The sequence below is a fragment of the Giraffa tippelskirchi genome, chromosome 9, assembly GCF_054371585.1.
Source record: "Giraffa tippelskirchi isolate mGirTip1 chromosome 9, T2T-mGirTip1v1.2.pri, whole genome shotgun sequence".
Lineage (NCBI taxonomy): Eukaryota > Metazoa > Chordata > Mammalia > Artiodactyla > Giraffidae > Giraffa > Giraffa tippelskirchi.
The window spans coordinates 33,860,604-33,874,522 of record NC_137283.1 but is presented as its reverse complement, the minus strand read 5'-3'; the positions used below and the strand labels follow the sequence as shown (position 1 = coordinate 33,874,522).

The following is a 13,919-nucleotide window of genomic DNA, read 5'->3' as shown; positions in this document are numbered from 1 at the left end:
AAATTGCATACGTGGCTACTCCCTCTCAGTTCTTGCTCAGGCCTTCTGATTATGTCGAGAAGAAAGCCTCAGTGAAGTGGCTGTGTGCCTTTCACATCTCTCTCACTCTTGCTACTCTCTTACAACAGAGAGCCTCTGAGCTTCCCCAGCACGGTCAGTACTTAATTATTTTTGTTTGTTTGTTTTTATTGTGCTTATTAAAGGGTTATCTTTTATTTGTGGAAAATTATTCCATTTTGAATTTACATTAGTAGTATAAAACTTCTCTTAAAATAGATTGCTGTCAAAAATCGGTTGCAATAACAGTTATGAACTCAGTTCAGTTCAGTCGCTCAGTTGTGTCCAACTCTTTGTGACCCCATGGACTTCAGTACACCAGGCCTCCCTGTCCATCACCAACTCCTGGAGTTTACCCAAACTCATGTCCATTGAGTTGGTGATGCCATCCAGCCATCTCATCCTCTGTCGTCCCCTTCTCTTCCTGCCCTCAATCTTTCCCAGCATCAGGGTCTTTTCCCATGAGTCAGCTCTTTGCACCAGGTGGGCAAAGTATTGGAGTTTCAGCTTCAGCATCAGTCCTTCCAATGAATATTCAGGACTGATTTCCTTTAGGATTAACTGGTTTGATCTTCTTGTAGTCCAAGAGACTCTCAAGAGTCTTCTCCAACACCACAGTTCAAAAACATCAATTCTTTGGCGCTAAACTTTTTTTATAGTCCAACTCTCACATCCATACATGACCACTGGAAAAACCATAGCTTTGACTAGATGGACCTTTATCAGCAAAGTAATGTCTCTTCTTTTTAATATGCTGTGTAGGTTGGTCATAGCTTTTCTTCCAAGGAGCAAGCGTCTTTTAATTTCATAGCTGCAGTCACCATCTGCAGTGATTTTGAAACCCAAAAAAATAGTCTGTCACTGTTTCCATTGTTTCCCCGTCTTTTTGCCATGAAGTGATGAACTAGGAGATGGCAAATACCATGACTCTTATTGTTGTTCAGTTGCTAAATCGAGTCTGCCTCTTTGCGACCCCATGAACTGCAGCATGCCAGGCTCCCTTGTCCTTCGCTATCTCACAGAGATTGCTCAGATTCATGGCCATTGAGTCGGTGATCCTATCTAACCGTCTCATCCTCTGCCACCCTCTTCTCCTTTTGCCTTCAAACTGTCTCAGCATCAGGGTTTTTTCCAATGAGTTTTACAAGGCCTCAAATTTAGGATGGAGAAAAGTCTTTGGAGATGAAAATCCAGATGAAAAACAGTCAGTTGTGTATTACATAAATGGCCTTGTGTCGATTACCACCTCTAGGAACCTAGCCATCAAACTGAGAACACTACCATCTACCTCACAGAGTCATTGTGACAAAGAAATAGATGATACAGGTGACTATGAGCTCCCCAGAGTACACCTAGCTTATCTTTTTAATCCTTCAGCTTCTCACACAGTCCTTAGCACATAGGACTTAATTAGAACCTCATTTGCTTCTTTCTTTCTGTGATGGCACTTGGTATTGTCACATAATTCCCTGTGTTGTTATACAGTAGAGAGTATACCATATGAACACATGAAATACACACAAGCATTTACAGTCTTTCATTTCCCCCACAATTATCAAAGCTGTATGTGGTCAGTGTACACATTGTATGCTTGTGCCCAGAATACACATTTGAAATACAGGAAATGATAATGAAACAACTAAAAAAGGCCTCCCTCAAATTCCACCTCCCTGTACACACACACACACACATCACGCATCAAAGTCAATCATTCTTAACTTGTCAAAATTCAGTGTTTCTAAAATTAAAAAAAAAAAATATATATATGTATGTGTGTGTGAGTGCATGCGTGCGCTCAGTTTCGTCCAGCTCTTTGTGACTCTACGGACTGTAGCCCGCCAGGCCACTACTGTATACACAGTTTTGCAACCTGTTATTTTCACTTAACATTAGATCATCAGCCTTTTACTTGGTGTTACAGAAGTCTTTTCACTCAGCACCATTTTTAACGTTTCCCCACAGTAGGGCCTTGCTTTTGCACTTATAGAGAATGTCAACCTGTGAACCGTTGGGTAGAAATGTTCCCAGATGAACCAATCAGACAGTTTGCATGGAGCTCATGGCTGTTTCCGGGGCAGGTTAGGGAAAGAGGAGATGGAGGGAGGTGGGTAGAAAAGGAGCCGCCGTGGAGACAGCTCCAGCTGCACCAACTAGTTTGGGCCGTCCTGAGTAAGGGAGCCGGTCGCCCTGGTGACGCTGGGAACCCACCCATTAATTTCGCGCTCCCTCTGCTGGCCTCGGCGAACACATTCGCTGCATGATGAAAGTGAGCAGTGACCACAGAGGAGCCGAGTCCATTGAAATCGCCTGTGATGGACAGACGAGAAACAGCCACCCTTTATGCAATTTTTATAAGGACAAAGTTTACATCAACACTGATGGATTGACTGACTGTGCTTATTCGGTTGAAACAAATGAGAATCCTCAACCCTCCTCCCATCTCCTCCCCAGAGTAATGCAGTTCTAAAGGTCTCCCCTTTCCTTTTCAAGATTCTTATTATCCTCCTGCCAGGTCTCCGGTGATCTCTTCGGTTGTTTTTCTTAACTGTATTTTGCTGTTGCTTTTCTCGGCTTTTCCACCGTCTTGCCCCGCCCCACCCCCTCGCTAGTGCCATTTATGAATAAGAAAGTAATGGTAAAGCCCTGCCTTTGCCTTGCAAAGCACAACTCCAGTCAGCTGCTCCAATCGTGCAGCCTCTTATTTCTCCATTTGGGCTTAATTCAAAGCTGTAAAAAGCTTTCAAAATAGGTGTGCGCTCTCCTTGACAGTTGTGATAAAACAATGCCTCCAATAAAGAGAAAGCAAGGCGCATTTGCAATTTCCTTTTCCATAATTTATAGTGATTTAGCTCCCCCCATCAGGAGATAAGAATTTCTTTGGGAACAATTTTCTTTTAATAGCACCATCTGAAGCAGCAAACATTTCTTTTGCAGTCATTAGAGCACCTAGCCTACAAAACAGTAACTGAAGATTGAAGTAGGATTTAGAGAGTGGCTGTCTGCAAGACATAAATAAACAATGAGAGACCTGACCATTTCATTACAGAACTTAAATAATCAGTACAGATGGTCAGCTGCAGCATTAGGCAGGCATAACCTATTTAAAAGACAACATCGTAGGTGCAGAAGAATTCACGTGCTCCCAGTGCCATCATTCACTCCACCTGAGTTACTTCTTTTGCAGTGAGCACCAAAGCCGGGGTCAGGCAAATTATTGCAGGCAGTAATGCAGACACATGAGAAGATAAGGGAATTGTTGAATGATGAGAAGACAAAGACTAAAATTAGCTTAAGAATTTATGGCCCCAAGCTTAGCCTAATAAATACTATGTGCTTTGATCCTGCTCGGTGAGTTGCAAGTGACCAAAAAACCAAACCAAAACAAAAATGTAACTACACCCCAAAAGGTAATTTTTTAATCTTGTTAGTTCATGTAACTAAGAAGTTCAGAGCTTTGGATATAGCTGGTTCTAGACACTTAGGTAAGGCTGTCAATTCTGCTCCCTTCCCTGCTGGCTTCATTTCCAGCATGACATCCCTGATGGTCTCCACTGATACTCCATGCTTCAGTATTAACCCCTTCAAACCCAATGGAAAGGGATTCTTTGTTCTAATCATCGGGCAAGATCATGGATTACATCTCTTTGACCAGTTTTGAATATGTGCATTTTCTGAACCAATCATTGTGTCCAGAAGAGAAACATGTTTTGATGGAGTCCTTCTACTGAGCCATGAGTGTGTGTGTGTGAGTGTGTGTGTCAGGGCAGGGATGGGGGAGGTGACAGAGGGGCAGAGTGTGAGAAAACAGGGTTTGTATGTAGCACTACCAAAACAAGTAGACTAGGAGAGGAGGTGAGTTGCCCTTCAAGGGAAAACCTGCATGCTATTAGCAGAAGATGGTGAAGGGATGTGGACTGGGCAAAAGAGATGTCTGACCCTTTAACAAATGCAATGTAGAAAGGAACATTCACTAGAACCTTCACATGAATTAAGTTAATACACAGGATGGAGCCTACAGTTAACACTGGGCAATGTCCTCAAGTCTATGTATTTGCCTGAGGTTCCAGTTCCAAGTTAACGTTTGTTGCCAAGGTGAAATAACATGTGTTCTTAACAGGTAAAAACAGTGTTCCTGGCATCTTTTCAATGCTCCCACTCAATGTTTGCCGGCTTTTACATTTCCCATTTTCTCAAATGAGAGAACAGTATCTTAGAGTACCCCATCCCTCAGTCTGTTGAATTAACGAAAATATATGCCAGCCCTTTTGAGAATCCTGGCACTGAAAGGGTCAAGTGAATGTAAATAAGGCATGGCTGACCTAACAGGTTCCAGACTGCTAAGTCCCTGGTACTTCTCTGGAAATGTTTCTTTCTTTTAACTTGTGCTCAGAGTCATTTACTTGTGGTTATTCTGGTCTTGCCACAATCTCTCTGGAATGTCTTACTCATTGACAGACTATAGTAATACTAAAAGGCACTGTTGTTACAGTTCAGTATAGAAACAGGACACGCACATACAAATGAGTACAGATAAAACCACTGAATCTGAATGAGATAGATAAATTGTATAAACATCAATTTCCTGGTTGTGATATTATTCTGTAATTTCGAAAGATATTACCATTGGGAGAAACTGGGGGGAGGGAACACAGGATCTCTCTGTATAATACTTTTTACAGCTGCATATGCACCTATAATTATCTTAAAAGTTCTTTTACACATTTTTTTTTAAATAAAGATACCATAAGATCAACAAACAAAACAACAACCAAAAAAAGAACGTAGAAAAAGGTTGGCATCTTAACGATAACAAGGTCTGATGTCATCTTGACTGAAGCAAGTACTTAAAATGTTTTTTCAAAGAAAGGTGTGAATGTGTCCTTATCTTCATGGACTGAAATTATGGAAGCCCTAGGCTAAGTTGAGAATACGCTATACTAGGTTTTGGGAAGAGTTTGGTCACAAGTTCTATGAATATGTATTCTTTCAACAAATACTTATTTTTTTTCAGTTTTCTTTTTTAAAACATCAAGGTAAAATTAATACAATACACAGTTAATCCTTTTAAAACAAAACTAATCATTTAAAAGAAACAATTTTGCGGCATTTAGTATTATACATTCATAATAAGCCTGTGCAACAACAGGCTTCCCTCGTGGCTCACTTGGTAAAGAATCTGCCTGCAATGCGGGAGACCTGGGTTCGATTCCTGGGTTGGGAAGATCCCCTGGAGAAGGGAATGGCTACCCGCTCCAGTATTCTGGCCTGGAGAATTGCATGGACTGTATAGTCCATGGGGTCGCAAAGAGTCAGACATGACTGAGCAACTTTAACTCCACTTCACTTCACTATGTGCAACCACCATTTCTATCCGACTCCATCCATGTTTATTACACCAAAATAAAACCCCATACTCGTCAAGCAGTTACTCTCCTCTCCTTCCTCCCCTGCCTCCTCTAGCCTCTGGCAACCACCAATCTACTTCCTATCTCTATAGATTAACTGTTTCTGGATATTTCACAAGACAGAATTATAAATATGTGATCTTTTGTATTTGATTTGACATAGCATAATAGTTTGCTATGGAAAACATTCATGCATATCAGAGCACATATCAGTATTTCACTCTTTTTCCTGGTTGAATAATACTCTGTTTTACAGATATTGCACATTTTGTTCATCCATTCAACAGCTGATGGAAATTTGGGTTGTTTCCACCTTTTGGTTATAGTGCCACTATAACATTGGTATACAAGTTTTTGCTTGAACATCTGTTTTCAGTTCTTTGGGGTATATACCTAGGAGTGAAATTGCTGGGTCACATAATAATCCTCTATTTAACTTAACAAATACTCATTGAGCAGCTACAGTGTTTTCTGTAATGTTCTAAGTACTGACAATACAATATTGAACCTAGGAGATACCCTGCTCTCCTGGGTACCTACTAGCAAAGAGATAATAAACAGTAAACTGGAGAGGTGCATAACTTGTGGTATAAAATGAAAATGAAAATCTTATCGGAAAAAAATATATATATATATTTAGAATCCCAAGACAGCGACAGCAGGGCATTAAACCACACGGAGAACCCATCTAAACACAGGATTCCAAGAGAACTTACATGTCACTCATGCTGAAGCTGATCCTGACAACAAAAACATAGGTACGGTCATTTCAGCCGCCAAACACCCACAAGTACATGAAATGGGGATACTTGATGAGCAACAACCAGGAATGTGTGAGCTACTTAGTATAGGTGGTGGGGAAGGGCCTTTCTGAGGTTATGTTCAAGCTCAGACCTGGATGATAAAAAGGAAACAGTTTATCTCCATCTAGGGGCAGAGTAGCCAAGTAGATGGAACAGACTGAACAAAGGCCCCAAGGCGTAAATGCTCTTGGTGTAGTTAAAGAACCAAAACAACGGAACCAGGCCACTGTGGCTGGAGCCTGGTGACTTGAGCATGTGTTGAAGTATGATTTCTAACCATATGTTCCTTGAAGAGGGCCCCCGAGTTTTTACAATTCTACTCAGTAAAAACTGGGACCTGTTTTTGGAATGAAGTCAGTGAAGCTTGGTAACTTCAGACTCTGGACCCATCATTCTCAATGAGTAGGACATGGCACGCGGCTATTCCCCAGGTCCTTCTCGGCGGGGGCCAGGGTGGGGGTCACATTTCACTGAATGTGTAAAATGTACTCTGCTTCACAGAGAATTTGTGGTTATCTGTAGGAGTGCTGAGCTGAGGGTGGCAGGATGTGGTGTGTGTGGAGAATGTGATGCAAGTCAGTGTTAAGAAGCATACCATAATGCCGACCAGGGTCAAAGACCATCTCCTGGGATGGACTGAAAATAGGAGTCTCTAAGTGCAGAGTCGTGGAAGGGAAGGAGGCTGAACTGAGGCCAAGAGCACAGAGTGACTTCTGTGCACACCCTTTACACAGCACCCGGACACGGGAATGGACGCTGCATTGCCATCACTGCTGAGGGCTTCCGTGTCTCTTCATCCCTCACAGCATACTTTCAAAAGTTCAATACTCATAAAGTTGTGGAAATGGGGAAAAATGTGGAGAGCCTGATGCCAGACAGCATTTACAAGCGCTATGTGGGTGGAACAGTCAGACATCTGGCTGACCTAGCGGTTCTTTCTGCAACTGGGGAAGCCCTGGCCCAAGAAGTAGGGTTTACACCCAAGCCAAGAATTTTCTGGAGCCATGAGGGCAGGATGGGTGACTCAGAGAGGTGATGCAGTCCAGAAGGAATATTTTAGGAATTACTGTAAAATCAGTGGTTTAAAAAACTGAGTTAATAAAGTTGGAGACTGGAGGTGTGGTGGGAAACCTGTATGCGCCAAGTCTTCCCATAGCATGCTAGTACTAGAGACTAACAGAGAACAGCAATGAATATCATCTAAGAGGAGAAAATGAAGATATCAGATCATAGAAACGATCAGGTGGTAGTATAAACACTTCACAGGATTTTCATGAGTAAATATTTCCTAGTTCTTTTTGGTTAGATAAACACTTTGTTATCTTAGATCTTGCTCGGACAGATAAATGTGATCATATTTATTTTAAAGGACACTGCTTCAGTCATTTGAAGTGGTTGTAACAAACTACTGCAGACTAGATGGCTTAAACAACAAACATTTATTTCTCATAGTTCTGGAGGCTGGAATTCTGGGAACAGGGTGCCAGCATGGTTGGGTTTGGTGAGATCCCTCTTCTAGGTGGCAAAATGGATTTTTCACTGTATCCTCACATGGTGGAAAGATGGTAAGAGAGCTGTCTCAGGTCTCTTTTATAAAGGATCTAATAAATGGGATGCTAATCTCATTCATGAGGGCTCCATCTTTGGGAACTAATTACCTTCCCAAAGCCTCCCTTCCCCCCACTAATAGCATCACACTAAAGATAGAATTTCAACATATGAATTGGGTAGTGGGGGTGTCAGTATACAAATAATGTAGCTCATTGCTGATCATGTCCGTGGGTACACGCTGAGTCACATCTGACTTTTTGCATCCCCATGGACTGTAGCCCATCAGGCTCCTCTGTCCATGGGATTCTCCAGGCAAGAATACTGGAGTGTGTTGCCATTTCATTCTCCAGGGATCTTCCCAATCCAAGGATTGAACCCGTGCCTCCTACATCTCTTACATTGTCAGGAAGATTCTTTACCACTGAACCACTTGGGAGGCACATTGCTGGCCATATCAGGTTCCAAAGTGTACTTCATATTCATTACATTTGTGGGAGTACCAACCAGTGAGAATGTTCTGCATGGTTTCAGCTATATCTGGGCATCCAGTTATAAGATAGTTCTTGGTAATATACAAAATTCCAAATTCTCTTACCTTTTTGACAGGCATTACTGACTCAGCATTCCATTCAGATCGTGAAACGCATACCCTTTTTTTTTTTTTTAATACTCGTCTTCATTTGGCAGTTTTTTTTTTTCCTTTGAAAGTGAGGTGCCTAGGGAAAATGTTATATCCTCATTTTAAGCTAAATATAAACTCTCCAGATGGAAATTGAAACTAGAAAATGTGCTATCTTATTTTAATTCTTTTTTCCCCCTTCACCTCTATGATCATAGAAGAAATTCATTGAAAACCAGCTAAGTAAAAAAATAATCCCCACATTTATTTTTCCCAGCCTGAGTAAAATTTGAAAGTTAAGTCACTTCTTTATAAGCCATAACTCTGAAAATATTTTTTTGGTAATTGTTTTGGGAAAAGGTGACATTATAATAATCATAATAATAATGTTCTACAAAAATAAAGTTAACTTTTGTATGATTGAAATTTAATCTGAGAACATTAACTTCCTATGATTTGTTTTAATAGGAAAGGTACACTGTTATGCACTTTTCACTTTTGAGAACTTTTAATTTAAAAACTGAATAATCATTTCACCTTTGTTTTAAAAAATATGTACATATGTTCACTTCAGTCGCTCAGTCATGTCCGACCTTTTGTGACCCCATGGACTGAAGCACACCAGGCTTTCCTGTCCATCACCAACTCCCAGAGCTTGCTCAAACTCACATCCATTTAGTCGGTGATGCCATCCAACCATCTCATACTCTGTCATACCCTTCTCCTCCCGCCTTCATTCTTTCCCAGCATCAGGGTTTTTTCCCATGAGTCAGTTCTTTGCATCAGGTGGCCAAAGTATTGGAGTTTCAGCTTCAATATCAGTCCTTCCAATGAACACCCAGGACTGATCTCCTTTAGGATGGACTGGTTGGATCTCCTTGCAGTCCAAGGGACTCTCAAGAGTCTTCTCCGACACCACAAAAGCATCAATTCTTCAGTGCTCTGCTTTCTTTATAGTCCAACTCTCACATCCATATATGACCACTGGAAAAACTATAGCTTTGACCAGATGGATTTTTGTTGGCAAAGTAATGTCTCTGCTTTTTAATATGCTGTCTAGGTTGGTCATAGTTTTTCTTCCAAGGAGCAAGCGTCTTTTAATTTCATGGCTGCAGTCACCATCTGCAGGTATTTTGGAGCTCAAGAAAATAAAATCTGTCACTGTTTCCGTTGTTTCCCCAACTATTTCCCATGAAGTGATGGGACCAGATGCCGTGATCTTAGTCTTTTGAATGTTGAGTTTTAGGCCAGCATTTTCACTCTCCTCTTTCACCTTCATCAAGGGGCTCTTTAGTTTCTCTTCACTTTCTGCCATGAGGGTGGTGTCATCTGCATATCTGAGGTTATTGATATTTCTCCCAGGAATCTTGATTCCAGCTTGTGCTTCAACCTGCCTGGCATTGCACATGATGTACTCTGCATATAAGTTAAATAAGCACAGTGACAATATACAGACTTGACACACTCCTTTCCCAATGGAAGCAGTCTGCTGTTCCATTTCCAGTTCTAACTGTTGCTTCTTGACCTGCATACAGATTTCTCAGGAGGCAGGTCAGGTGGTCTGGTATTCCCATCTCTTGAAGAATTTTCCACAGTTTGTTGTGATCCACACAGTCAAAAGCATAGTCAATAAAACAGAAATAGATGTTTTTCTGGAACTCTCTTGCTTTTTTGATGATCCAAAAGCAAGGAGAAGACTCTTGAGAGTCCCTTGGACTGCAAGGAGATCCAACCAGTCCATCCTAAAGGAAATCAGTCCTGAATATTCATTGGAAGGACTGATGCTGAAGCTGAAACTCCAATACTTTGGCCACCTGTGCTAAGAGTTGACTCATTGGAAAAGACCCTGATGCTGGGAGGTATTGGGGCCAGGAGGATAAGGGGATGACAGAGGATGAGATGGCTGGATGGCATCACTGACTCCATGGACATGAGTTTGGGTAGACTCTGGGAGTTGGTGATGGACAGGGAGGACTGGCATGCTGCGATTCAGTCGGACACGACTGAGTGACTGGACTGAACTGAACAGGGTGGAGCTAAACATTCTGTAATGTAGAGGATGACCCCCATCTGCAAAAAAACTACCTGGCCCAGGTGTTGATAGTATGGAAGTGGAGAACATTTGACCTAGAGGGACAAGATGTTAGAACCAGTCATTTGTTTGCAGCATGTTCTGGTACCCTGGTAGGGGAACATAAAGTGTAGAATGGTTGTTTTCAAGCCTCATTGTACTTAAGGATTAGCAGGAAGTACTTGTTTGAGATGAAACTTCCTGGGTCCCATGCTCTGAAGAATTAATTTGTCCAATCTGAAACGAGAGTCCAGTTAGCTGAACACTTACTCTGATAAAGTTGATTTGAATGTTGGTGTTCCACAGAGCACAGCTTGAGAAACAATAACAGAATGTTCCTGGCCTTGTAAAATCAAATAAAAACCCAGCTCTCATCTTCTTTGAAGGAAAGATTGCCTGAAGACAGGGTTCCAGTGCACCAAGCAAGTTCTGAAGGTTTCACTGACATTCATTTTTATAGCTCTGAGGAGGTAAATTCTCTCCTTTCTGAGAGTGCTGGGAGATGAATCAGAAGGAAAAACAAGATACCCCCCCCCCCAGCACAGGAATGTTCAGTTTATTTGAGTCCTTTATTGTAGTTGCAATGAGCCTAGTCTGAGCCTCCTAGAAGCTCTGTGGCCAGGACTGTGTTTATCATCTCACTGTGATGCCCGCACGTGAAACCCCCAGGTACCAGACCCTGGCTACTCAGGAGATTTAAGGAAGAGATAGGAGGCCTCGTGAACTTCAGCCATCCATCCTGCCGCCCGAGGTGGGGGACCCTGGGCCTCTATCAGAGGTCCAGCACTGGGCATAGGTACGCTGCTTCAGCAGGCACAGCTACCTAAATGCCTTTTCCCTTTGCTGCCTGCATAGATTTAGCAGAATTTATCCTAAAATTAGCACAGCAGAGTCCTGCCTGGATACCTTCTGCCCGATGTTTCTTCAGGGTTGTGCAGTGTGTATGGTTCTGCCACACTTGCCGTCTCCTCGGAGAGGCAGCATTTTGCAGGATGGCTGGTAAAGAACCCTACCAGGCTTTGGAGACAGAAGACAGCAGTGAAGTCCAGGCTCTGCCTCTGACCAGCCTCACTGACTTTGGATAAGTCACTTAACCTCTGTGGGTGGGGCTCAGTTTTAGAAACATGACTATAAAATGAACATCTTTTAAAAATCAATTATGTAGGATCAGTCTGAGGGTCAAATCAGATAAAATGTGTGTTAGTGCTTGGTTCTTTGGTTGGTAAAGAACCGTACGTGGGTCCCCATTCTAAGCAGATGGTGGTCCCCTTAATACTGATGACTTAAGCCCAACATACTCCTGGCACATACCAGACAGTATATGATGCAAACATTCACTATTTCTCTTCTTGTCTTTATTTGATTAATGCTGTCTCCCTACCCTAATTCCACCAAGGTAGAGGCAGTGTCTAACTTTCTGCACACCTGTTTTCCTCTATTTTCTAGCCCAGTACCCAGCTTGATAAATACTTGTTGAGTAAGTGAACAAATGAACAAATATATGAAAAATGAAGTCAAGTCAACAAAGGTTTTGAGGATGCCTTCCACGTGCTAGCATTTAGTGGTCAGAGATCTTTTGTGGGCAAGAAACAGAAACCCAATCAAACTAATGTAAAGTGAAAGAAATAACCAAGGCTAGAAGCATAACCGAGTCTTGAGGGACAAGATGAAAAACTGGAAACCAGCATGCTCCAATCAGTGAGTTCACTTGCCCGGACTATCTCTCCCTCTCTCTTCCTCACTCTTCTCCCATCTCTTCACTTCCTCTCTACAGGGCATTTTATTCTCTTTACCTTCATACTGGCTCCTTCTGCTTCAGATATATTTGAGATCCAGACCTCTCCAGCTTCGCATTTTAAGCACCAACTCTTATTAATCGGAATCTCTGAGTGCCAAGCCCAAATTTTCCAGAACAAAATTAGGAATGTCTCAGCTTAGAGAAGGCATCCACCCCAGGTCTAAGCAGCCATGATGGCAGAGGTAATGTGTGTGGTGGGGGAGGTCCTCTGATCCATCCCCAATGTGGAGGGGCCCCAGAAGTAGAGGCACAGAGGAAAAACACTGACTGGTTCTCTCAGCGGGGGAATGGAGGCCGAGCGGTGATTTTCGATAGAGATTATTGTGTCTGGAACACCAGCACTGTGTTGAGCGCTGGGGAAAGGACCATTCATTTGTTATTTCAGAAATATCCACTGAATGCCTGCCATGTTCTGGTCGTTATTCCAGGTGCTGGGATCCAGCAGGGACAAAGAAGAGAGTCAGGAACTTTGTCCTCCCGGAACCCTCATTCTGCAAGACAAACAACTGTACATTACAGCAAATGTGAACACGAGCGGGATAACTTCAGATAGCGGTAAGTGCATGGAGGAACTGGCAACATAATATAAGGTGAAGGGGCAAGGAGTGAGGCGGTTATTTTTAATGGCCACTTAAAGTGTTTTATGCTGTCATAATGGCCCAAAATATCCAAAACAGTGCCAGGATCTGGTTGTTCTATTTATGAAGAAGGACTTAAGAGTAGAGTCCAGAATGTTCCTTGCAATTCTCTCTGTGCTTATCATGATATGAAGAACAGTCCGGGGCAAGGAATGGAGTTTGGGCTGGTTTAGGAAGAACCGGGTGCAGGAGTCACCTCCTCTGACTCTCTATTGGCAGGTATTAACACAACTCTGAGTGGCTCAGGACAAGCCACGTTCCAAGAGCCACCTACCTTTGCTTTCTTTGGGGGCCTGCCTAGTGCCAGCATCAGGGGGGAAGCCGAGGGAGTGCATGGGAGAGACATTCATCTGTTTATCTCAACTTCAAGTCTCTTGGACTTTTCCCAGTAGTCTTCCACAGAAAGGATGCAGCAATGGGCAAGTCTATTCTCTCAGCATCCTCAGAAATAGCAACAGCTAACGTTTACTGCAAATTTAACTATAAGAAGCAATTAACTATTCTGGTCAACAATTTCAGAGTAAGAGAGGATACTCTACACGGTCAGCTGGGTGTCCTACAATTCAAGTCAATTCTGACACTCTCTAAGGAGAGATAGCTCCAGGTTCCAGAGGTGAAGAACTCAGTCCCACACCTTGTTAACATAAAAAGACACCTTTGTCACTAATCACTTTGGATATTCTTAGGGTTTTAGGAGCTCTGTGCCAGAAATGGGGATGAAGACCACATATATATTTCTTGTTCTAATATGAAGTATCACAGCTATGTTCTAAAAGCTCTACATGTATTAATTTCTACAATTATACTATGAGGTACAATTATAATCCCCATTTTACAGTTGAGGGAATCAAGCCACAGAAAGCTTATATAACTTGCTCAAGATTTCATGGTAGAACTTGACTTCAAATGCAGGCATTCCAGCTCTCAAATCCATGATTCTTATGAATAATATCTGGTCCCAGCTGACTCAGACCCCT

At 42.3% G+C, this 13,919-nt stretch overlaps 1 long non-coding RNA gene across 1 annotated transcript in view; it reads left to right on the top strand.

Moving 5' to 3' along the window:
• Positions 1 to 13,919, top strand: part of LOC145520946 (uncharacterized) — a 131,259-nt gene that overhangs the window by 74,061 nt on the left and 43,279 nt on the right. The window contains exons 6-7 of the long non-coding RNA XR_014064941.1: positions 11,953 to 12,204; positions 12,733 to 12,859. This is a non-coding gene — a long non-coding RNA (uncharacterized LOC145520946). The remainder of the gene's footprint in view (positions 1 to 11,952; positions 12,205 to 12,732; positions 12,860 to 13,919) is intronic.